At 39.3% G+C, this 25,110-nt stretch overlaps 1 protein-coding gene and 1 pseudogene across 4 annotated transcripts in view; both read left to right on the forward strand.

Moving 5' to 3' along the window:
- The window catches only part of Astn2 (astrotactin 2), a 972,600-nt gene that overhangs the window by 419,570 nt on the left and 527,920 nt on the right, over window positions 1–25,110 (forward strand). The gene's annotated exons all lie outside the window — the stretch shown is intronic.
- Window positions 2,959–3,077, forward strand: LOC121144171 (annotated as a pseudogene).

Here is a 25,110-nt window from a genome sequence, read left to right on the forward strand (position 1 = left end):
ATGCCAACCCCAGTTCCCCCCTCCCTTTCTCCTGCCCCGTCCCAGCTTCCTCCTTCCCACCTCCCATCCACTCCTCATAGGGAGCAAGATATTCCATGGGGAGTCAAATAAGTCTGGCATACAAAGTTGAGGCAGGAACAAGCCCCTCTCCCCTTTATCAGGTATCTCACCATAGGGAATGGGCTCCAAAAATTCATCTCATGCACCTGGGATATGTCCTGGTCGTACTGTCAGTCTCCCCCACAACAGATTAAGTTACATAACTGTCATCCACATTTAGAGGGTCTGGTTCATTTCCATGCAGGTTCCCCAGCTGTCAGTCCTTAGTCTATGAGCAACTACTAGCTCAAGTCAGATATCTTTGTGGTTTTCCCCATTATGGTCTTCACCCCTTGCTCCCTCTCTTCAACTAAATTCCAGGAGCTCAGTCCAGTGCTTGGTTGTAGGTCATTGCATCTGCTTCCATCAGGCATAGGTTCTCAGATGACAATTAGGGTAGACACCAATGTGATTAATGCAGAAGACCTAGTCACAAACCCTCTCCATTATTGCTAGGGGTTTTAGCTGGGGTCATCCTTGTGGATTCCTGACAATTTCTCTAGCACAAGGTTTCTCTCTAATCCCATAGTGGCTTCCTCTATCAAGATATCTCTTTTCCGCTGAGTAGTACTCCATTGTGTAAATGTACCACACTTTCTCTATCCACTCTTCAGTTGTGGGACATTTAGGTTGCTTCCAGGATCTGGCTATGACAACTAATGCTGCTATGAACATAGTGGAATAGACATCCTTGTTGTATGAATGGGCATCTTTTGGTTTATGTCTAAGAGTAGAATTACTGGGTCTTATGGTAGACTGAGTTCCATTTACCTGAGGAAACTCCATATGATTTCCAGAGTGGCTGTACAAGTTGGCACTCCCTGCAATGGAGGAGTGTTCCCCTTTCTCCACATCCTCTCCAGCATAAACTGTCATTGGTGTTTTTTATTTTAGTCATTCTGACAGGAGTAAGATGATATCTCAGAGTTGTTTTGATTTGCATTTCCCTAATTGCTAAGGATGTTGAGCTCATTCTTAAGTGTCTCTCAGCCATTTTAGACTCTTCTATTGAGAATTCTCTATTTAGATCTTTATCCCACTTTTCAATTGGATCCTTTGGTGTTTTGAAGACTTGCTTCTTGAGATTTTTGTAAATTTTGGAGATCAGCCCTCTGTCAGATGTGGAGTTAGTGAATATCTTTTCCAATTCTGTGGGCTGCCTTTTTGTCTTGCTTACTATGTCCTTTGCCTTACAGAAGTTTCTCAGTTTCAGGAGGTCCCATTTATTAATTGTCTGTCTCAGTGTCTGTGCTAGTGGTGTTATGTTCAGGAAGTGATCTCTTGTACCAATTCCTTCAAGGGTACCTCTCACTTTCTCTTCTAAGAGGTTTAGTGTGGCTGGATTTATGTTGAGGTCTTTGATCCATTTGAACTTAAGTGTTGTTTATGGTAATGGACATGGATCTATCTACAGTCTTCTACATACCAATATCCAGTTATGCCAGCACCATTTGTTGAAGATGCTGTCTTTTTCTCACTGTATAATTCTAGGTTCTTTGTTGAAAATCAGGGGCTCAGAGGTGTGTGAGTAATATCAGGGTGTTCAATTCATTCCATTGGTCTACCTGTCAATTTTTGTGCCAACACCAAGCTGTTTTCAGGACTATAGCTCTACAATAGAACTTGAAATCAGGGATGGTGATGCCTTCTGATGTTGCTTTGTTGAATGGGGTCATCTTGGTTATCCTGGGTCTTTTGTTTTTCCACATAATGTTGAGAATTGTTCTTTCAAGGTCTGTGAAGAATTGTGCTGGAATTTTGATGGTGATTGAAATTTTCAGGCAAATGGATGGCACTAGAAGAAACTATCCTGAGTGAGGTAACCCAGTCACAAAAAGACTGGGTTATTTAATCATATATAGATTTTAGAGATGGATCATGGGAGTGCCAGCATATAATCCCATTGTCCATTGTCAGTGAGTCTGGGAAACAGGAAAGTTCCCAAGAGAGAAATGCATGATACCCCAGAGAAGTGGAATGAGGCAAGATCTCCTGAGCACATTGGAAGCATTGGGGTAGAAGAGAGGGAATCAGGAAAAAGAGATTGGGAGAACAGGAGGGGAGAGGAAGACATGGGGATCAAAAAAGTTGAGTTGGGGTAAGAATAGGAGGGAGTAGGATAAGAGTTACCACAATTCAGGGAATCACTATAGGTTTGAGGACTGAGCTGACACTAGTGAGATTTCCAGAGATCTGCAAGGATGACATCAACTGGCAAACTAAGCAATAGTGGAAAGACTACCTTAATAGCCCCTCCCTGATAATAAGTTTGAGGACTTCCTTATATGCCATCCTAGAACCTTCATCCAGTGACTGATGGAAGCAGAGGCAGATACCCTCAGCTAAACACTGAACTGAACTCCTGGAACCCAGTGACAGAGGGGGAGGATTGATGAGCAAAGGGGTCAAGTCTACGCTAGTGAAACCCACAAAGACAGCTGATCTGACAAGCAGGGTTCTTGGACCCCAGACTGATGGCTGAGAGACCAGTAGGGGACTGATCCAGACTCCCTGAATGTGGGTATCAGTGAGGAGGCCTCAGCAATCTCTGGGGCCTTGGGTAGTAGATCAGTGTTTACCATGGGGTACTAATGAATTTTGGGAGCCCATTCCACATGGCTAGATGCTTTCTCAGCCTGGACACAAGGGGGATGGCCTGGGACCTGCCCCAGATGAAATGATAGATTCTGGAGATCCCCCATGGAGGGCCTCACCCTCCCTAGGGAATGGTGTGGGGATTGGGTAGGGGGCTGATGGAGGGGCAAAGGAGGAGGGCTAGGAGAGAGAGATGGGATTGGCGTGTGAAGCAAGTATGCTTCTAATTTAAATTAAAAATTTAATGGTAAAAAGATATCTCTTGTCTATGGCCATACCACCTTGAATGCGCCCCATCTCATCTGATCTTAGAAGCTAAGCAGGGTTGGGCCTGGTTAGTACTTGGATTGGAGACCACCTGGGAATACCAGCTGCTGAAAGGCTTAAAAAAAAGGTATCTCTTTTGTTGCTCTCTCCCTCTGTCCCTCCCCCAAACTAGTCTTTTTGACCCTTCATGTTCCCATCCCCCATCCTCTCCCTTCTACTCCCCTAACAGTTTACCCAGGAAATCTTTAATATTTTCCCTTCCTGGGTCCCTTCCTTGTCTTCCTTTTAGGGTCTGCCTTTTTACCTAGCTTCTCTAGGGTTGGGGATTGTCGCCTGGCTATCCTTTGCTTTACATCTAGTATCCACTTATCGATGAATATATATTGTATGTGTCTTTGGTTTCTCTTTAGATCATAGAAATATTTTGCTTTTACGTTCTGCATTTCAAGCACATGGTTGACTATTACCAATGCTTCTGGCCCAGTGATGACCCTGATATGGCAAGGTTACAATAGTTACTCATCCTAGATAGTCTTCTCCTATTCTGCATACTCAGTGATAGTCTCATCTGCCATATTCACTAATAGGGTTATTGTGGCAGAAACATGTTCACTCTTATCTCCTCATCTTTAAGCAGTTTATTGAAGGTACCAGGCCATCACATTCCCCATCTGTTTCTAAATCTTTTTTTTTTTGGTCATTTAAAACAGCTTTTATCCTTTTACTGAGACACTAAGGGCACCATATCCCTCAATTCACTTTCAGTCAAACCACATTTCTTTTCATGTGTCTATGTGGACACTTTCCTGATTGTGACCCAATGAAGGACTCCATTTTTCCATGGTTATAAACTTTGATGCTTTCAAATGTCATTATTATTGTTGCTCTGCTAAGTCATTTCTCTCTTCTTTTGCCCATATCTATCATCAGGATGTTAACTTTGTGAGAGAATGAGAATAGGAGTCAAGATATGTGTTCTCTTAATCTGTCATAAAAATTAATTATGATGACTGATATTCAGTAGGAGGAAAAAGGAAGTACTTCCTTCCTTCTGCTTCTAGAAACAATCATCTATAGCAATCTTTCCTTCACATCTGTCTATATAGTAATTAAGAATAAATATTTTTCAAGGTTGTGAAAATTGGCTCAACACAAACTATCCAGTAACCAGCCATACTATGGAGGATTATCTCTTCCCATCTTTCCATGTGACAAAATCCCTGAGAGCATCTCTTTATATTGTTCTCACTACATGTACTCACTTACAGTTTTTCCTCCAAAATCCCTTACAATATGTCCTCTTGTGACAAAATTTCCTTTTTCCAGCTGAGGTGTCTCCACTCTTCAATCACCAACCTTCCCTAACCCTGCTACTTAATTGCTTCTCATTTTCTCTCAGTAGAATAAATGAGTTCTATGAATTATTGGAGTTCTTTAATTAAAATAAGGTTAAAATTCAGAGTTATTGTTTAAGGATTGTCACCAACTTCTGAAACTTGAGCTCATTGGTCCAGAGCCTATGTCTAGTTTACCCTGTATCCTTCCTACTCCAATGGTCAGCAAAGTATCTCTCTTATAAACCACCGAATGTATAAATAAATGGAAGTATCTGTAAAGGAGAAGTCAAAAATGGGAAATAACATGCTTTCATGAGGTTTAACTCAAACCCACTTTGGGAAATTTAGTTCAATTCATTAGAATGAATTTGAACAAGATTTCCTTATTTTTTCAACTCATAAGTCTCTGTGTTAGGAGCTATGGGAAATCACAGATATATTGGGTAGTGTTCTTTTCTTTATAGATTTTAAATTCCTACAGGGATTAAAAAAAGAATCTGATAATATAGCTATTATAAAAAAACATAGTGTGCCATAAATCAAGAACAATGCATTACCAAGTTCTTCCTTCCTGGATAACAGTGAAAAAAGCATTGTAGATAGGATTTAAGGAGAGGAACGGTATTGAGAGAAAAATGACCTTTTAACTCAACTTTTGAGAATCAATGGGGAGTCTGGATAGGAAGAATACTTAATAGAGAGTTCAACATTAAAATAGGAAGAAGATGCAGAGAACACAAAATAGCAGAGTTTACTGGCATCTAGAAATATTCTGGATGTTAAGTGGAGGCAAGGGAATAAAGAAGTAGCAGGGTACAGATTGAGAAGATGATGTGAAGCAGGCTCATAAAATGCTTATCCTGGCAGGATGTGTAGCTCAGTGGTAGAGAATATGACTAGGATGCATGAAGCCCAAGTACTGTGCCTAACACCCTAATGTTGACTGACAAATTATTATATTCTTAAGGTACCTAATGATTTTGCAAATAAACATCGGATTTTAGTAAGGCTATTGGACAATGAAACAGGGAAAGTTACCTCCACATTTAACCTCAAACATTCAGGGTCATCTAACTTAACGACATAACTACTGGATGTACACCTCAATTAACTGAATTTCATTGAGAATGATAGTTTGGCAGTAACTGTGAAAGAATTAATCTACTCGCCAAGCCCTGTTATATGTTCTACATTTAGATCTGGAAGAATTGGCCTAGCTTCCTTTTTTTCTTTTTTTTTTCTTTTTTTTCTTTTTGGTTTTTTGAGACAGGGTTTCTCTGTGGCTTTGGAGGCTGTTCTGGAACTCACTCTGTAGACCAGGCTGGCCTCGAACTCAAGAAGCTATGCATCAAGGCAGTGTGAAGTGGGCTCACTAAGTTTAAGAAAGAGAGCAGAAGAAGTTGGGAGGGATAAGTGTGGAGAGAGATGGAGAAAGACTTGGAAAGGGGAAATGGAGTAGATTTGATCAAGTCACATCATGTATATGTATGAAATTATCAATAAAATGATAATATAGACAAAATTTGGTAACAAAAGAAGCCATCTCTTCTGCAGATCTATCTATAGATCTGAGCAAAGTCATGGATACAAGGTTTAGTCATCATGCCTTGGAGTTTGTATCCAAGTCTTGATAAGAAGGGTCACGCCTTTCAAATGACATAGAAAGTAGAAGTAATGAGAGAGATGCTATATGTGAACAATGAGTAAAGGCCATGATGCAGAGAATCTATTTTCTAGCTGCGTGCCATTGCCAAAATCAGCTTCATTTATCCAGGGATTTCAACAGTTATGCCACCTATAAGAATGACTATGGCGTGGGACCCTTAGTGCAATGAAAACAGCTCATGTTGGCTCGTGAGAGTTCACTGATAGCAACTACGCCCAACAATTTGTTCAGTGGTATCAGATGATGGTCCTTGAAGTTTAATAGTCTGAGAATATTTAAACATGCAAAGTTGATAAACACCACAAGTTAAAGGTTTATTTTCTTAAGAAAGCCAATCAGTAAGGATTTACTCCCATAACACTGGGTGGGATGCAAACATACTAAATGAGGACTGAGAGAATAAAATGCTTAGTCTAGACCTGAACATGTCACTGTTCAAGAATGGCATTATAAGGTAGTCCTCCATCTCATTATCGGGGAAGGGATTTTAAGGTAGCCTCTCCACTACTATTTAGTTTGCCAGATAGTGTCATCCTTGTAGATCTCTTGAAATCACACTAGTGCCAGATCTCTCCTCAAATCTATAATGACTCCCTTTATTATGGTATCTCTCATCTTGTTCTCCTCTGTTCTTCCCCCAATTCAAACTTCCTGCTCCCCCATGTCCTCCTCTCCCCTCCTCTTCTCTGCCTCTCTTTTTCCCAGTTCCCTCTTCCCTCCCCCCATGCACCCAATCTGTTCAGGAGATCCTGTCCCATTCTCCTTCTCTGGGGTGTCATGCATATCTCTCTGGGGTGTCATCCATATCTCTCTTATGGTCCTCCCTGTTTCTCAGACTCACTGAAAATGGGATTATAGGGTGGTACTCCCCTGAGTCTATAATAGATCTAGACTTCTTTGTCTATTTACAGGGTTATGGCTCAGTCACTTATCATATAAGAGCCTGCTTTCATTATAATTGCAAAATATGAGAAGAATTAACAATGATCATCATGTATTAAGATATGATGGAAAATAAAATAAAAGTAAAATTTAGTATTGATATAGTTAAGTGCCTGGTGTATGAGAGCACTCATTATAAGTTACACTTACTTTTGCAATGAGCTCTTTAGTTATAGTATCTTCATGAAATATTTAGTTTAGCAATGAAAAACAGCATTAGATTATAAAGGAAAAAATAAGGGAGTCACTTACCTTCTTGTATAGAATATAATATAGTAGGGAAACTTAAAATAAGCTATCTATTCTTATACCTTGGCCTTTTACTTAATTCTTATATGATTTTTAATCACATACATTGAAAAATATCTGATTCCAAGTCCTAGTGCCAGCCTTGACACAATTTGTGACTTCCCCTTGAATATGTTATTCACTATGGACTTTTGAGTCTTTGTCTTTAACAAAGTGTTGAGTGAGAATGTATTTTAATGCAATAATGGTCCCTAGACATCATGTCATCTGATCTAATGAGGAGAATCAGTGACACAAAGGCCCAGCAAGTTTGGCAATGTCACTCAGTAAATTAGTGGCATGATACAAATTATAATACTAAATAATTCCTAAGATACTTTCAGACTTGGCATTCATGTTTCTATGACCTTCGAAGTACTAATAACTTAGAGCATAAGTATGATTGAAACAATTTATAAATGGCATTTATGGCAAATGGAATTTCCTTTGTACAACTGAGTTGAACTTCAGTCATATTCATTTATCATATCTAGTTTATTTTCATGTCTTCAACAGCTATTTTTCATTAATTATTAAATGAGAAAACAGTGTGTGTAGTTGTACCATACAATGATCTTAGAATGTACTGGACATCTCTAATGTTGATAGAGTGTTTTAATTATTTTGTTGAGCCCTGTGTTAATAAAGTTCAAAGGGCAAAAAAGAACTTTATAAAACTGTAAAGTCCAGAACTTCTCAAAGATGGAGAATGTTCTTGAATCAAAGGGGATGATAACATTTAGATTTGTAGGTCTTGTAGAACATATATTGATGTGGGAAAATGTGTATATGACATGCAGAGTTTAATAGCTAAGACATAATTATGGGTAATAATTTTGACACACACTGGGGATGAAAGGCACATATGAGTATGTGTTTTAGAAATACTTCATTTTTATTCTTCTTATTAATTGCTGTATTAAAATGAAAGGGTTCCAGGACATATATTTTTGTTTTGAATGTATGAACAAATCAGCTAATGGATGGATGGGTACATTAATGTTTGGATGGTTGGATGGTTGGATGAAAATCAAGATTCAGTTGCTAAAGGGTAATGGTGGTTTGGTTAAAGAGCTAGATGTTAATTCAGTGTCAGCACCGTGGAGAGCTCTTGGTGGGAGCTGCTGAAGATATTCCGGCAAAAGCTTCACTGACCTTACGAAATAAAGACATATCAAGCTAAATTTCTTCTGAAAACTAACTGACATGATCTTGCACAGCCAGTTTGTTCCCAAACTCAAGTAAAAACAAGCTCTGTGGCAAAAAATGGTCAAATACATGTTTAAGAGAAGTAATGGTAAGTTTTGGTAAGATGTCATGAGATATACAAGTAGTTAAATGGTGGTAGTAGAATTTATAAATTATTATGTATATGTTGTTAATAGAGCACTATTGTGAGACTACATATGATTTTTTGGTCTTCATAAGCATACTTCTATGCATTTATTACTTCCATTTTCCATATACAAAGTTGTATGTTAAAATGGTTTATTTATGCATTTGCTAAGTTTCATTATTGGAATTTGAACAAAGACTGAATGACAAACTACCATTTTTGATAAATTATGGTGCAAGAGAGTTTAACACAGAAAAAAAGAGACATAATAAAGGTTTCACTTTAGTTGGTATTTGCAGAGAATTCTCAGAAGTAGACAAGAATGAATTCCTTGGAAAAAACTTACAGAATAAACTGACTTGAAAAAAATGAAAGGGCCAAATTGGATTAAGGACAAGTAAGGATTGAAGAGACAGAAGTAAGAAATAGATCTGTTAAAGCATTGGTAGAGAAATTATTTTATATCTCTGCTTGGTTCTCTTACTATATTTGGGTTGAAAGCATTATGAAATGTTATGTTGTGCAAGAGGATTGTGGTCTTTTAAAAAAGAGGTGATACGGATCAAAGATGAGGTCATGAAATTTTAGAGAGGCTACAGCAGCACACAACAAGTTTGACTGTTCAAAAATTGAGGACAAGGAGGTTACAGTGTTCTACAAAAGGAACTGTGAAAACTTCTCCTTACAGAGAACTTTCCAGTGTCATTGAAAGTCAAGACAATGTTGCCTATGAACGTGAAAGAGGTTGTGATAGATGTTAAATTTCACATTGCAAAGTAGCAAATAAGAAGGTGGCTGGCAGTATCTCTGACAGCCATTTGGGAGCGATTAAAAGAAGGATCATGCATACATAATCTTCCAACATTTATTTAGATAGTATTTAATTTTATCCAAGTATATGCAAAATTTTACTCAGCTACTGACAATTGTTTATGCCCTGATAGTTAAAATAATAGTTTGCCAGATAAATACATTGGTAGAACTTTATAATCATGGGTTTATTAACATAAGTTTGGAGATAGGTGACAGTAATTAATTCCCACTTGAGATAGACAGTCACTAGGATACATGACAATGCTCCAAAGTGACCCATCTCTGCTAATGCTGAGGAATTTATTCTTATTAATATGATGGAGGCTCTTCACATGCAATTCTTTGTGCATAGAACTGTCAGCCTTTCACCAATTTCCTTTTTATATGTGCTCTTCATTAGATGCCTCATTCCCATTATCCTTTTCATTTCAGCTTAAATATCCCACCCTCAAAGAAGCACCCTTCTAGACTAGGTTATTCCTCTTAGCTTCTATACTTTAGTACCCTCTTTCCTGCATAGTAAACAGTATGAACATTGCACATTGAGGTCCAAGTAACTATGCATATTAGCCTCTTCTAAGTCCCTCATAGATGTCTCATTTAATATTTTAATTGCCATATCATGTAGATTCAGTCATGCTGTAGTCAAACCAGAACTATATGGGTATTACATCCATTGTGGGGGGGGAGGGAAACTGTGTTTGGTATGTAAAATAAATTTTTTTGAAAAGATGAAAAAAGAAAATGTTGCCAATAATTACAAAAGTGTACTACAAACTATTAGCTAAGGCTTCATGTTATGAATATGACATGTGAAAATGTATGTATTTGGGTTGATGTAAGGACATATTATTATCATCATTTTTTACAACTGAAGATATTAAATCACAAGTAATTATTTTTTGCTGAAGTCATCTATGAATTTGTAGAGTCCAGATTTTATTTCAAAGTCTGGCATCAGAGAATATTCTCTGAACTATAAGCCCATGTTATCAAATTCAATTACAACTTGTACTTATGCGTTTATTTGTGTCATTCCAAATTTAATTACTAGGTGTCTGAGGGATTGCATGATGTATAAATGTCACGAATCTTTCTTCCTTGTTCACTGCTTAATGCCCAAATATATGTCACTATGTATCCCATACTAATGTTTAATAATGAATACTGGAATTGATAAAGATAAGAAAATGTGCTGCATTTAGAGACCAATCTCAAGAAGTTCACTCTTATATTTGCAAATTCTTCATGGTGTAGCCTTGAACAGGTCAGGTGTTTGTTTTTTTTTTTTTTTCTCCAAGACTCTACTTACATTAAAATTCTTGTGGAAAGCAAACGCTGTGCTGATCTTTGGCTTTAGAAGTTATAAAACTAAGATGACCAGGGACTCCTGATCTTGGAGAATACACAGCTCAGACACCTAGGAAACAGGTTCTAGCACAAGTTTCTATATTTAATAAATGTGTGATGGTCTAGAGCGTGTGTTGTGCACCTACACGTCCAGGAGTCAAATCCCAGCCCACTCCACTCTCATCTGAAGTTCTTGGGTGCTGTGGAGACCCCTCCTGTATTCCTGTTTTTCCTTCCAGTGAAACAGAAGTAATAAGATAAACAGCCTATGGAGGGTTATTATGAGGATTAAACTAGATAAAGTACATTAAGCACTTAGTGCATGAGCCTTGAATGTAAACCAAAGCAACTTTATTGTTACAGCTGTGATAAAAACATGAACTGAATGAAATAAATTTATAGGATCCTGAAGAAAAGTGCAGTTACCATGAGTTCAGGCCCTCACAAATGGGCTTTAGAGCAGTGAAGAAAGAAAGGCAACAATGGGTCATGAATAACTGTGTGATGGTAGCTCATAGACATAAATGGCATGTAAATGAAAATGCAAATTCATTGCAATGAAATAAAACTTAATGATTCCATGGCTGTATTTCCATGTTTGAGATGCTACATAACCACATGTGGCCAGTGACTACCATGCTGGAGAACTCAGTATACAGCATGGCCACTGCTGAAACAAGTTTAGTTAGTCTGTGAAAGAGTAAATATCAGAACTATATTTTTGAATACATTTCCCCTCATTGAAAATGATTTTTTCAGTGACAATACTGAGAGAGTCACTGTATTGTATAATGGGATTCACCATGAAACAAGTATAGACCAACTGTCTGGCATTGCAATATCTGCAATGTATTTGGCTAAATATTTAATATCAATACAATTTTATTGAAACATAGATATGCTGACTATTCCAACATTGAGCTCTGAAAACAAAGTTAAAAAGTCACAACTCTATTTGTAAACTCTAAGTTCATATCTTTAGGGGGGAAAAGATGGTATATTATCTCTCTAAGGAATTTGATTCAGTGCTTTGGTGGCAAAAGTAACTAACTATTTGGGTATTTTTTATTCAGTCATATATTTATCAGTGGATATGGAAGCAGGATAAAGGCACTGATGGAATGAGCAAAGTGTGAAACTTCTTCCATCATGGAGCTCACGGTCCATGGTGGCAGGAGACTGACCAGAGCGACAACATATATAATAGTAAATAAAATACATCACATGCTAGAAAGATGGTGATTTATCTGTGTGTGTGTATGTACACATGCACTGTGAAAATTGTTGTATATTTTCACTGATTACTCAAGGTAGATATCATTTTAGTAGGTAGGAGAGTAAAGCTCTCTTTGCAAATATCTGGGGAGACCATTATTCAGGTAGAAATGTGAACGAGTATAAATACTCAGGTAGAAGTGTGAACAAGTGTAAGTACTCAGGTAGAAGCATGAACGAACGAGCGTGAATATTCAGGTAGAAGCGTGAACAAGTGTGAATACTCAGGTGGAAACGTGAACAAGTGTAAAGGCTTTGAGCAGAGATTGAGCCTCACATGTTCAAAGACAATGGTCAAATGTGTACTGTTCTGCACTGCAAGCTAAGTGGAGTTAGAGGATGATGAAGGCATAGCGAAGAGTTTTATAGCCATCAGCTCACTTGCTTTCAACCTGAAAGTAGTCAGGAACAACTGGAGCATGCTGAGCAGAGAGACAGGCATTGTCTAACTTATATTTTAAGATGATTATTAGAGTACGAACTATTGAAAAAGTAACTCTAAGTCTAGAAGAAGGAGTAGGGAGACCAGTGGGAAGCCCAGTATGAGGATAAAGGCCACAGATAAAGGTGGTTTCCGTTAGGTAATAGCAAGGTTGGTGGGAGGAAATGGTCAGAGTCTAAATGATGCACTTCCTTTACTGATTCTGTTTAGTGGGCACCAATTCTATGCCTAGGCAGTGTGCTCAGGATTGGAAATAATGAGATAAAGTACCTAAAGAGCCCCATAGAGTTTCCAGGAAACTTAGTTCATGATTTAGCATCAAAATTGGGGAATCTATTTGTCATGACTCTAGTATGTGTGAAGCTTCAGTCCCAGTTTTCATGCTGTGCTTGAAGATAAAACCTAGAAGAAGATGACACCAAAGACCTACAACCAGAGAAAAAGAGAAATTCTGAAATAAATAAATGAAATGGAAGGGGCTGAAAAGAGCTTTTTGGCCACAGTTAGATAAGCATGGAGTCAGAGTACAGAAATAAGGAGTAACAAAAGGTATAATGAGGGTCTTATTTTAACTGATGTCCCTATACTTAAACAATCATTAGTGTCTTCTTAAAGTTGGACAGGTTAAGCTATTAATTCATGACCATTACCACTATTGCAATAATGGGCACATCTTGCTGTCTTAGTTGATAGTGTAGCATGCTAGGTCTGTGGCTGATAAGACTGTTGAGGGCAATTTTCCCTTACCAGTATATATAGAAACTATAGGTATGCTGAAGGCTAGCCAGCAGAAGGAAGTTACTGGCTTAGCTTGATTTCTCTATGACATGTGACCAGAGAATGTGGTGCTTCAGAGAAATGGAAAAGATGAAGTCATGTGGGTAGGATCAATCAAACATAAACAAATATGAACCAAAAAATGATTGTAATGAAACCTGATGCATAGTATGTCCATTGTGAGGAAAGATTGGAAGGAGATACCCTACATGGGTAGATAAAGCTGTTCTCAGAATGTATAGGCTATGCAGTGAAAATCTATGCCAAGTATAGGCTAAGTTCTTATAAGCTTTTAGTCAGGGAGGCCCATGAAGCCCTTATATCAATACAGGAATTTTGCCTGTCTTTCTTACATGGGAAATGATGTCAGCTTCTGCTTCTGCTTTAGGGAACTTCTTTGCAGGGGTGTGTTCAACAGCACTCATTCCTGATTGATAAGCATTTCGGTGTAGAGTATGCAAGGTATGTTGTGTCCTCCAAGCTTCAGGAATGTCTTTATTTCACAAACATGAGTCCAAAATGAATTCAGTCACCAAGTATGGTCCATAAAGGAGACTACTCAAAATCTACATGGATTAATGGAAGACTGGTTTGTTTTTGGAGAGGCAGTAGGGACATGAGAGTAAGAGTCTCGGCACTGAAATCAGACAGAACATGATCAAAATCTTAACTCTGCCCTTGACTGGTGGTCCACTTTCAAGCAAATAAATCTCCCTAGGCCTCAATTGCCTGCTCTTTTAAAGAGGCAAAAGTGTTCACGTCTAGTGTATTATTGCAATGATTGTAATCAATGCAAAATACTCTGTGCATCCTATGGTGAATATACATGGTAAGCAAATAGAAGTTATTAAATTAAGGGCAAGAAGGAATCCCTAGAGTTGGCAATGATGAACCAACAAAGACCTAATCATGATGGGGTGGAAAACACAGTGACAGATTTCTGAGCATACAGGAACTCCTGGAAGCTGTTTAAAACACAGCACTTAGCAATAGCATGAGCCTTTTCCCATGGTTCCATCTGATTCCACACCATCCTCTCCCCTTTCCTTCTATTGCAATAAAATGAAAGGAAACTGCTGCCTTTGTATAGTGGAATCCAGATGAGAGAGAGAAAGAGACAGAGAGACAGAGAGAGAGAGAGAGAGAGAGAGAGAGAGAGAGAGAGACAGCAGTCTATTCATTATGTTGTTGAATGTCCTCTTTAAAAACCTTTCCTAAGTGGGTTTGGGTTCATGTCACACAGCAGGGACAAGGTTTGGATTTATGTGGCCATACCAGTTGTCTACTGCAGGACATAGCCATCATTAATATAAGATACACCTAACCGGGCAGGCAGCCCAGGTTGTTTTGCTTTGTGCAGTGTAAACAGCCTGATACAACATCTCATTGACCATAAATAGGCAAAACAGAAAACCCAGATTCACATGAAGCCAAGTGTGGGGTACTTGGACACACATTGCTTGATTTTAATGATTCATGACTATCCATCACATACAAGGAAATGTATCATAAAAATATTTTGTGAAAGAACATGTACCTCAGTAACAAGAACTGCAACATTTCACAATTAGATTATTGAAGGAAACACACGGGCTAGAAACTGTGGTGTGGATGAATGACTTGTGAGAGATGAGTAACTCAGAGAGACTGGCATAAGTAGACAGGAAGAAGAGGTGAAGGTTGGGGCACTGAGTGAATTAAGGGAGGGAATGAGAGGAGGTGTAAGGAGAGAGAGAGGAAGGTCAAGACATCAGAGAAAAGAGGTATGGGATTAGCATGACATAGCTGGGGAAAGTGACAAGATCTCCTGAGTAAATTGGGAGCATTGGGGGAGGGGAGAGGTAGGAGCCAGAGAAGGGGAGAAGAGGAGTGGGGAAGAGAACATGAAGAATCAGGAAGACTGAGTCAGGGAAGAATAAAGGAAAGCAAGAAAAAAGATACCTCAATAGAGGGAGCCATTATCGGTTTAAAGAGAAATCTGACACTAGGAAAATGTCAAGAGATATATGAAGATGATCCCAACCAACAATCTGAGCAATAGTGGAAAGGCAACCTTAAATATCCTTCCCCTAAATTGAGAATGATGACTACCTTAAATGTCATCCTAGAGCCTTATCTAGTAGCTGATGGAAGCAGAAGCAGACATCCACAGCTAAGTACTGAGCTGTACTCCTGGGATCCAGTTGTAGAGAGAAAGGAGAGGCAAGCAAAGGGGTCAAGACCCGGCTGGAGAAACCCACAGAAACAGCTGACCTGACCAACTGGGAGCACATGGACCCTAGTCATAAAACTGGGGAACCAACATTGGACTTAACCAAGCCCTTTGAATGTGGGTGCCAGTTAGGGGACCTGGGCAGTCTATGGTATCTCTGACAGTGGAACCAGTATTTATCCCTAGTGCACAAATGGACTTTGGGAGCCCATCCCCCATGGAGGGCTACTCTCTCAGCCTAGACCCTCCCCCAAATGATATGACAGACTTTGATGACCCCCATGGAAGGCTTCATTCTCCCTGGGGAGTGGGTAGGGGCATGGAATGGGAGGTTTGGTAGGGGGCATCGGAGGATAGAAGGGAGAGAGAATTGGGATTGATATGTAAAATAAGATTGTTTCTAAATAAAACAACAATTACAAAGAAAGAAAATGAAAAAAAAACATGACCTAGTAACTTGTTTAATCTTTACACCAGCCCCCAAAGTAGACTACTTTTTGTAATTTATTATGGATAAGGAAACTAAGGTGCCCTGAGTGTTTAATATGAGCTTTTTTGTCTCCAATCTCAAATAAAAATTTCTCTCACTGAATGTGCTTTAAGACTGTCATAGAGACAGATAGACAATGCACACTATATAGATACACACAGAGGAAAACAGTGGCAGAGAAGCATACACCAGAATGGAATCCGAGGCAGTGACAGAAATTGAGATGATAAAGTCAAGAAGCAGAACTTTAATTTTTAAAAAAGTAAGAGAGAACATAAGGACAAACACCAATAACATCAGCAATGTGAGGATTAATTGATTTCAGCAATAACACAATATTCCAGATGGGGAGGACAGGCTGTGACAGTTCTCGGGTTTCTATGGTAAGTCAGCTATGCTCCAACCATCTGCCTACAATGGAGTAAGAGGTAAGTTTTAGATTCTCCTACAATAGAGTGGAGACATGGCATAGCTGCCTGTAACTCCTCCGTGTCCCCATGTGATGACTAGACAATGGCGGAGGTACTGCACTGCTTAGACCCCCTTGGCTTGCATCCTTCTCAAAACACTTTAGGTCCTGGACTGTCAGGTTCTGAGACATCACCAGCATGGGCTTGATATGGAGGGCTGGTTCTTTGCAGCCAAAATAATCTGTTAAAATTCAGTTGTCATTTATCTTGGGTTGTATAAAAGCAATTTGTTTCTACAGTCTGTAAGATAGCTGATACTTGGTGGGGAAATATACCAATGAGTCTGTTGCTCCCCCTTTTTCTTTATCTATTCTCTGTCTCTATCCCCTTCTCTCTCTCCCTCTGGAGTGAGCAAACATTTTACAAAATGAATAACCACCCTTAACTTACTTTGTATATTTCACTTTGTGCTTTTGCATTGTGTTCATGTAGGCAACAACTGCATTATTAATCATCACGTGTTCTGACAAGCTTAAGTATATATTTTATTCCCACAACAATCTCATTACCACAGAAGAGGATAGAGCTTATGTTTCCTATCCCTTTGGAGGGCAATAATGACTCTCAAGGGGGTAAAGTAGCTTGAGGGAGGCTAACAAGCAGTTTGCAGGAAAACATCTCAGGGGTCCCATGTCTTTGATGACCACGTTGCCTCATTTGTAGCCTTTAAGGTCCTGTAAAAGTGCAGTGGATGACCAAGCTGGGTCATTAAGTTCATTTGCACAACACTCATGGTGATGTTAAGCCCTTTCATCGTCCTTATTGCGATGCAATGTTCTGGTTCTATAGCCTTGTAAATTGGTGTTGAAATCCTAGCAATGTTGGCTTTCATGGTGGAAACTGAGGCCAAGTTAAGTACCCAAGAGTTTCCACTCCACCCCTCTTCTGGAAATTCTGGTAGCATTAGCTCCTTTTTATTAGTATTTTCTTCAAGTTAAAAGTGAAGAGGCTTGTTTTACATAAGCTTGATTCTAATTTAAATTTTAAAAAGGAAAAGAAATAAAATAATAAAAAATAAAATAAAATCTCAAGATAAAGCAAAAAAAAATGGTGAAGAGGTTTGGCAATCTCAATAGGAGTCCTATAGCCTTTTCTTTTACAAGTTAGAATCAAGGGGACAACTAAATTCCATGTTCAGGAAGGGATATTTGTATAGTCAGTGTCTCTCACACTAATCATAGCTGTTGCAGGCCATATTTATGGTGCATTGATTGACTATTCTTTATATTGGTGGATGAATAGGGTAGGGATGATTAACTTGGGAGTTGAGGATCTGAATGGGTCAGAGGCAGTAATTACACAAAATCACAAAGCCATGCAGCTCAGGTTTTCCTCAAAACCTGTGCCTGTCTTCTTTAAGCTGTCTCTCTTTGCTCATTTCTCCTAGGCTCAGCACGTGGAAGTAACGATTTTTAAAGAGATTGATTCCCAAGCTCTGACTACCTATATCGCCAAAACCAGGTCAAGATGCCTAAGCTAGTGAGTCTAGCACCACCGTTCCCACTGAATTAAGGCAGCAAAGTAGCCCAGTTAGCATTTTTGTTGTGACTTGCCTTTGCTCTGCTCCCTTGATCTGGAAATGCCATGCTTCTGGAAGGATGGCCTGGGATTGCAACACAGACTCTGGAAACAGGCTTGCTGGATGCTAAGGAGTCCACTGGAGTCTTGCAGCCTCTTTACCACTAGCAAGGCAGTTACTTAACATATTCTAGGCTCAGTATTGTTTTCTATAAAATAGTATTATAACCTACCTCATAGGGTAGCATGAAGGTGTCATGAACTAGCAACAAACATGCAGAACTTCCAACACTATTCAGAAGTTATTAATGACCTTTCTGTGTGTCTTTTCATCCTCTATTGATACCATGGTCCTATTCATGTAGAAGCACTCCCTGTACTTGATAGAGGCCTGGCTTCCTTTCTTGGGTTCAGTGACTCTTTACACACACTTTACTTTAAACTCAAACCACACCACACCTTGTACTGATGATGGATGTTCCACCTAGTCCTTGGAGGCAGAAAATTGAATGGGTTCATCTCTCAGTCCCCATCCCTCTGTCACCACATTCCGACAACCTGTGAAGAGAACCACAACCACACCATACTGTAGAAATAAAGTCTTAACTTTGGGACAGAGATGAGTCAAGGTTAATGTAAGGAAGAGAAAGAAAGACCAAGGAGGAAATTCAGTAGTGCCACTTGGACTACAGCACCCATATTGCTGTCCATGCTAGCAGCAGAGATAATGACATCATTTGCAATAACCAAGGGATGTCTGTGTGCCCAGACATACAGTCATTGTTTTTTGTATTGTCTACAGTGCTTCTTATAAGTAAATTTGATTTAGCATGATCATTTTCTGATGGGGAAATTGAGGCCTGGAAGTGTACCAATTTGGTGATAGAGGGATGGCTCAGCAGTCAAGATAGTATCCACAGACAACCTAAATTTGGTTCCCAGAATCCAATTCGGAGACTCACAGCTAACCTTAGCCCCAGGAGTTTCAACATCCTCTTCTGGTATCCAAAATAACTGTATGAATGTACACCCACACTGACAAACATATATACACATAAATGAAATTAATATTACTCCTTGTTTCAGCTGCATATACACTAAAATTTAACCAATACAGAGAACATTAACATGGCCATGGAGTAAGGATGGCACAAATTCATAAAGCATCTATTTCGTGTCATCTATGACAAAGGTTGTCAGTCAAAACCTAACTGTAGAATTTGGAGAGGTCACCCCCAGAGCCCTCACCTTCTGTAGTAAGTGACAGACAATGGATGACTCTCTTCTTCACAGCATCATAGTAAAGTCACTGTTATGTCCTTCAAATAATTGTATGTTGCACCTGAGTGCTTATTTTAAAAGAAGAGAAAAGGAGAAGAGAAAGAAAGGAAAGCAATAAAAGAAGCTCAGTGGTCAATCTAGACAACATGTTCAACATGTAAGACATAAAGTTTCAGCTTCTGAGTTGGCTTTCCAGATAGTGCTCTTCTGCCTTATCAGGGTGAGTCTTCTGACTCTCCATCCATCCCAGCTTACCCAAGAAACATGGAGGAAGCAAGACAAGAGTCAGGGAGGGAACTTTGGAAGCAGTAGCCACATTTCTGTGCACCTGTTTAGTGTCTTGTCTATGCCAATTAAACTCATATCCTTTCTAGTGGTCAGTTTGTTTGCTTTGCATCCTTTCAAAACTGTTGTTAAGACTTTCCAACATCCCAGATCACTCTACACGGGTCATCCACAAGGACAGAGCCAATGTCAATTAGACCCAACAAACTCATGTCAATCCATAAGTTAAAATTTCTTCTGAGACCTACTGATGGATGACAATGGATAGCCAGAACCTGAAATGCACATTTATATCTTTGCCTTTAGTGCTTTTGAAATTAACAAGGCTGGAAATTTGTTAACATTGTGAAGAAAGAACAGATCAACTGACAGGGGGATGTTACACTCTATTGATAGGGAAACGAAATCCTAATGAAGCAAGGGGTCTTCCCCAAGTGAAACAGGCATTTGCCTAAGCAACACCTAAACAACAGATCTCCTTGTACAGAGTTCTTAATGGTACTTTCTTTTTACTTCATGCCAGCCATGTTTCTCAGTGAACTACCTCCAGCCCATATTTCTCAAAACCCTAGTTATCTTAATGTATCTATCAATAGGACAGATACTGACTTTAGGAGGCAAAACCAGATAGTGGAAGTGGACCAGAATTTGACCATATTTGGAAGGGTGCTTGGGTACTCTGTGAATTCTGCCTTCTTACTTTACAGATGGGAAGACCAAAGCAAAAAGAGGTAAAGTGATTTGCAAAAGGAACAGGGCTTTGAATAATCACATTCCCACTTAAGTTTCTTTTGCTTCTTATACTGGCTGAACCCTTGGTCTGTCTTCCTTTGTAATCATCCTTCCATTACCCAGGCTGTGATTTTTCTCAAGGAGTAGCATTAATGCAGAGTTTCGGGGGCTACTGAAATGACTCAGGTATTAAGAGCCTTTACTTCACAATCATGGTTCAGAGCCCAGCACCAATATAACTATCCACGCATCTCAGTAATATCTGTAACACCAGCTCCAAAGGAGCAGAGACAGGAGTATTGGGACTTGCTGGATTCCAGCATATATGAGAAAATATGAGCCCCATGATAAGGAAGAGATCTTCTCTGCGTATAGGAGTAGATAAGTGGTAGAAGAGAATATCCAGTGCCTTCTTCTAGCTTCTACATGCACGTGCTTCTACACATACACACAAACATATACTCACATGCATCCATCCACCCATACACATAGACATACACCTTTTTGTATATTATAACTAGACAAAGAAATTACCTGGATTCTGCAGGTACATTTCAGATGATAGAAATAGGATGTCTGTTTTACTCTCCGTCCCTTGTAGCTCAGGGAACATTGCAGAAGAAATCAGCATGCAATGACAAGTCAGCTGTATTCCATTACTCTATGAAACAATCTGGCCTTCAGTAATGTCATCCATCCCCTAATCCTCTGTGGTACACCTGTCCCTGGGATAGGTCACAAAGCAATAGTGGCCCATCGCAGTCATAATAAGAGAAGCATGTCATGTTCAGTGCTCCAAAGGATCAGGGAGCCGTCTGTCCAAGCAACAGGGACACAGAGCGTGAATAGGAAAGTGAACAGTAAGCGGCATCCCTGGCCTGTGATGATAAGTGATGACTGAGCCGGAAGCAAGTGAAAATGGAATCATAAGAGGATGTCAGGGAGGGAGGGTGGGAGCCAGAATGCTAGACTGAGCAAAAAGACTAGGTTCTTCCTCAAGGCTGCAGATCAGCCTTCCACCTATGCCCTGAATCTGTGTGTCTCTCCTTTAACAGCAGATGCCATAGATGAAGAAGATGGTAGGCACCAAGGATTCTGGAAAGATGGAGAAGAATCATGGGAATTCTCTTGTGACATGCCCAAACCCTATAGATTAAAAACAAGACAAAACCCCACATCTTTGACTTTGCAAGGCCATACTTTGTCCTTAGTGCCTTTTTCCTTCTACCAAAACAAGAATTCTAATGGACCTTTTGCATCTAGGAGTGGTAGGAACTCAAGACTATGTAATAGTTTCAGCAGAACAAGAAGTGTGCCCAAGACTGTGCTAAGGATTTACAGTATATCTCTTGACATTTCCTGCATGTACCTGGTCCCAGTCTCATTGTATGTAAGGAGAGGATCCCAGAGAAACAACTTGACCTGTTTATACCATTTTTGTAGCGAATGCAGAATCTGAATCAAGAACAAGGAGTTTGCAAGGCCCACTGCTTCACCAGCCTATTGGTCATATGTAATTAACGGAAGAGCACTATTCACTTTGAAGTGCTTCTGATAAAGAGAAGTCTGGTTTGCTCATGAACAGCAGGGTTCTGTTGTTTTTGTATAAGAGTTTATGAAGACAGAATGTGTGCAAAATAAAATTGAGAACGGGATAAATAGGACTTAAGAGATAAGGAGAGTAAATATTTTAAAACCAACGTGGCTCATCTGTAGCTAAAATACCAAGTTTAGTAACTAGCATGATGGAAATTTGCTTAATTGAATTCCCTTATGGGAACCACTTTAATGAAGAGATTAAACATTTTTTAGATCTGCGTTATTAACCACATACAAAAATGTGTGTTTTTAATGTGCTTAAGGATATTTCAAATTCATTTTATCTTTTCTATGATACCTGCTTGGAAAACTAATATCCTCATTACAGGAAACTCAGAAGTGTCAGAGGAGTAAAAAGGGTAAAAGTTCCCTTACGGTGGCTTCAATGTCCACTAAAGAATTATACTGCCAATGCCACCTAAAGAGCTCTGCTGGTTCTGGTAGCCACATGCCTTTGGTCCTAACCTTGCCAACCCCAGAAACTAGTCCAGCGATTTGACAAATCTCTTTACTTTCTGAACCTTAGCTTCCTCTTCTGGAAAAAATGAAGGTTGAAGGATTTGAACTAAATGATGTTTAAGGGCCTTTTCTGCTCAGATGTGTAATAGAATTCTATTGTGGGCATTTCCTCAGCTCATGTTCACAATGACTGCTTTGCTGGCAAACACCTGTCATAACTGGGAGGGTTTTCCATCATTACTCTAAATAAAATCAGCTGGAATTGATGAGTGTTATATTTTATATGTCCATTAGTCTGCCCTGCCTTCCTTATTTCCTTTCTTTCTTCCTTCCTTTTTTCCTTGGTTCTTTCCTTCTTTTGCTCTGTTCATTAATTCAGTAAGTCAGTTACCTGCCCTGAACCAGCTACTAGTCTATTTATTGTGATCTAAGGTGACTGAGCTGCAGCCTCTACTCTTCACTGCCTTCATTTGCATTGAGATAGTTACACCACTGTCATTTCAATCCCAGTGTATACATGAGAAAACAGAGAAAAAGAGATTCTCACCATCCCTGCCTCCCTAGTCACACAACTAGACAGGAAGAGGGTGAGCACTGAAACCTGGTTTGTGGGCCTGATTCCAGCCCTGTGGGCTTTGCTTCTGCCTACTTCCATAGGCTCCTATGGGAGCCCTAGGGTGGCTCCTTCTCATTTGCAAAGTACATATTTGTTGTATAATGAGTGACAGTAATTAATTATCTGAGTCAAGGAAAAGTTGTTCAGTAAGCACACAAGGAAGAAAGAGAAAGATATAACAGTGCCCTTTATTGGAACAGATAATACCAAAAAGACATGGGACAGGTGAATGGCTGTGCCCTTTCCTGGAAAATCACTGGTAGGCTAGATAGAAACCAAAGGAGCTTTCTCCTTGCTCACTGTAGCCTGACTTACCTTCCATTTGTTGGGAGTAACTATTTTACCTCTCGATTTATGAATCACGAGGTCTGTGTCTTTTGGCAGATCATAAATCATTTCTGGGAGTCTCGAGGACAAATCTCAGGACTTTTAATCTTTGATATTAGACACGTTTAAAGTGGTGAATATTTCATGAAGGGGCTGTTGCATTTTAACGCATCATTAGCAAGTGCGGCCCCTCCCCCAGTGGCAAATTACTGCTATCCAAACTCAAGGCTCTCAGTCTCTTGAGTCAATTTCCCTTTCCTCCTGCAAGAACCAGTTCATTAGATCACACATACAGCACACCCACTCAGTGGACCACCCCAGGCATGATGGTGGAGGAAGGCTTACAGAAAGCCTTACCAACTGAAAGAAGGCATCCTGATGATTTACCACTTGCTCAGGAGAGGGGAATGGTAGATTCTGTTGCCTCATCTGTATTTCAACATTCTTTGGAATATTTCAAATGCTACTCATGACCCATTCTCTGATTCCTTATACCCTCTCACTCTCATTTCATTTGACCAATATTTATGAAGCCTGGGTTATTTGTCAAACACTTGAAAGGTGCTGGCCACACAAAGAATAAGATACCAGTTCTAATACATACCATAAGTTAAAGGTTTGTCTGTTTCTCTCAGAATACTTTATGGGAGGTCAAATGCATAACATTCACGGTTCCATGTTGAAAACAAGAGGCTTACTGGATAAATAAAAACATCTTGAAACAAGGAGTACTGGGGATACTTTCACAATCTGTTCCCTACTGTTCTTGTTTATATGGCCTTTGCTTTGTTTACACAGTTGGGAAAGCATTAATTCATAAGATGTATAGTGAGTGTATAGATGGTTACCTCCAACCATGATGACTGGATTTCAATACCCTGAGCTCTCATAGTAGAACAAAAGAACTGGCTGATTCCTAGACCTCCACATGTGTGCCATGGCATAACTGAAGCTCTCATATGTGTGTACATGCATACAAACAACAAATAAATGCATTAAAACCTGATTCACTATTCCTATTTCAAATACTTTAAGCTTGGTAGCATATTGACTCAGGCACATATCCTTTTCAGTGTAACAAGGATGGCAGGAGGCCTTGTTTTTCTTGAGGTAAGCTTGAAATAAATCTGGTTGGGCAACTGAGTTGATATGTGGACTCTTAACAGTGTCCTCAACTCCAGAATGTGACTTCTGGGTGTCTATCCTATTCTCTCTTTTTTATAACTTTTAAAGAGATTCAAAATGAAATACAAGAAATATTAAAGACTAAAACTGAGAAGTCTTTAAATCTTCCATGTTGAATAATACATATCTCTCACCATGTTGTGAGAAGTTTTAGTCAGGCCAACTAGAACTGCCATGATTCACCAAAAGATGAGAATGAATGCACTCAAACATCAATAGCCAGGAAACTAATCAAATATCCCTGGGTTCATATCATTGAGTGCGAAGGCTCACTCTCTTCTAAGCAGCAGGCTAAGCCAGGTAGTTTCCACACAAGTTGTCCATTTCAGAGAATGATGATTGTGCACAGTGTCAGACCACCAACATTGTCCTCTTTTTTTTTTCAGTATGAGTATTGGTGATGGAACTTAAAGCAAGTGCTCTAAGCTCAAGCCCCATCCATGCAAGTTTCTTAAAATAAAGTTTTGGGGAAGCTGTGTGTATCATCCCCATGGAGAATCACTCCACTGGGAGCACTGCATCCCCTAAATTTGTTTTTTATAGAATCTATTTTTAGAGAAACATCTGTCAACATTTTGCAAGTATACCTTTGGTAGAAAATAACTAATTTAACTTTAAAACTTCACACCTTCAGAAATACACTGAGACGTTATCATAAGGAACCTTCTGAAAACCATTATAGAATTCTGAACTTTGGCAATAGACAGACAAGGCATGCTGAAATGAACTCAGCCAACGGGGGAGGAGAT

The sequence above is a fragment of the Mesocricetus auratus genome, unplaced genomic scaffold, assembly GCF_017639785.1.
Source record: "Mesocricetus auratus isolate SY011 unplaced genomic scaffold, BCM_Maur_2.0 Super-Scaffold_100014, whole genome shotgun sequence".
NCBI classification, from domain to species: Eukaryota; Metazoa; Chordata; class Mammalia; order Rodentia; family Cricetidae; genus Mesocricetus; species Mesocricetus auratus.